Source organism: Perkinsus marinus (assembly GCF_000006405.1).
Source record: "Perkinsus marinus ATCC 50983 genomic scaffold scf_1104296952152, whole genome shotgun sequence".
NCBI lineage: Eukaryota > Perkinsozoa > Perkinsida > Perkinsidae > Perkinsus > Perkinsus marinus.
The window spans coordinates 1-1,197 of NW_003208988.1; the positions used below are offsets into that span (position 1 = coordinate 1).

At 46.4% G+C, this 1,197-nt stretch overlaps 7 non-coding genes across 7 annotated transcripts; all 7 read right to left on the reverse strand.

Moving 5' to 3' along the window:
• Positions 1-53: 53 nt before the first annotated feature.
• Pmar_PMAR009388 lies at positions 54-125 on the reverse strand. The gene has a single exon. It is a non-coding gene; the product is annotated as a tRNA-Thr (tRNA).
• Positions 126-226: 101 nt separating this feature from the next.
• Pmar_PMAR009389 lies at positions 227-298 on the reverse strand. Its single transcript has one exon. It is a non-coding gene; the product is annotated as a tRNA-Thr (tRNA).
• A 102-nt stretch (positions 299-400) lies between these two features.
• On the reverse strand, positions 401-472 carry Pmar_PMAR009390. The gene has a single exon. It is a non-coding gene; the product is annotated as a tRNA-Thr (tRNA).
• A 102-nt stretch (positions 473-574) lies between these two features.
• Pmar_PMAR009391 lies at positions 575-646 on the reverse strand. Its single transcript has one exon. It is a non-coding gene; the product is annotated as a tRNA-Thr (tRNA).
• A 102-nt stretch (positions 647-748) lies between these two features.
• Positions 749-820, reverse strand: Pmar_PMAR009392. The gene has a single exon. It is a non-coding gene; the product is annotated as a tRNA-Thr (tRNA).
• Positions 821-922: 102 nt separating this feature from the next.
• On the reverse strand, positions 923-994 carry Pmar_PMAR009393. The gene has a single exon. It is a non-coding gene; the product is annotated as a tRNA-Thr (tRNA).
• Positions 995-1,096: 102 nt separating this feature from the next.
• On the reverse strand, positions 1,097-1,168 carry Pmar_PMAR009394. The gene has a single exon. It is a non-coding gene; the product is annotated as a tRNA-Thr (tRNA).
• Positions 1,169-1,197: the final 29 nt, after the last annotated feature.

Here is a 1,197-nt window from a genome sequence, read left to right on the forward strand (position 1 = left end):
TGGGCCATCCTGCTCCTGCTTCTCGTACCAGACCAGAAATTTATGGTGCTATAAGCCACTTGTCAGGATTGGACTGACGACCTTCTGCTCACAGAGCCGACGCTCTGCCACTAAGCTAAAGTGACGCAGAGAATAGTACATAAATCAACAATCTTTCTGTATCCTTTGCGGAGTGAGCAAACCTGCTCCTGCTCCTCATACCCGACAAGAGCCTAAAGCTGCTGTAAGCCCGTTGCCAGGATTAAACTGACGACCTTCTGCTTACACAGCAGACGCTCTACCACTAAGCTAAAGTGACGCACAGATTAAGTATATGAATCAATAATTTTCCTGTCCCGTTCACAGAATGGGCCATCCTGCTCCTGGTTCTCGTACCAGACCAGAAATTTATGGTGCTATAAGCCACTTGCCAGGATTGAACTGACGACCATCTGCTTACAAAGCAGACGCTGTGCCACTAAGCTAAAGTGACACACAAAATAAGTGCATAAATCAATAATCTTCCTGTATCCTTTGCGGAGTGAGCAAACCTGCTCCTGCTCCTCATACCCGACTAGAGCCTAATGCTGCTGTAAGCCACTTGCCAGGATTGAACTGACGACCTTCAGCTTACGAAGCAGACGCTCTACCACTAAGCTAAAGTGGCGCACAGATTAAGTATATGAATCAATAATTTTCCTGTCCCGTTCACAGAATGGGCCATCCTGCTCCTGGTTCTCGTACCAGACCAAAAATTTATGGTGCTATAAGCCACTTGCCAGGATTGAACTGACGACCTTCTGCTTACAAAGCAGACGCTCTGCCACTAAGCTAAAGTGGCACACAGAATAAGTACATAAATCGATAATCTTTCTGTATCCTTTACGGAGTGAGCTGACATGCTCCTGCTTCCCGTATCAGACCAGAGATTTATGGTGCTATCAGCCACTTGCCAGGACTGAACTGACGACCTTCTGCTTACAAAGCAGACGCTCTGCCACTAAGCTAAAGTGGCGCACAAAATAACTGCATAAATCAATAATCTTCCTGTATCCTTTGCGGAGTGAGCAAACCTGCTCCTGCTCCTCATACCCGACTAGAGCGTAATGCTGCTGTAAGCCACTTGCCAAGATTGAACTGACGACCTTCTGCTTACGAAGCAGACGCTCTACCACTAAGCTAAAGTGACGCACGGATAAGTATATGAATCAATAATTT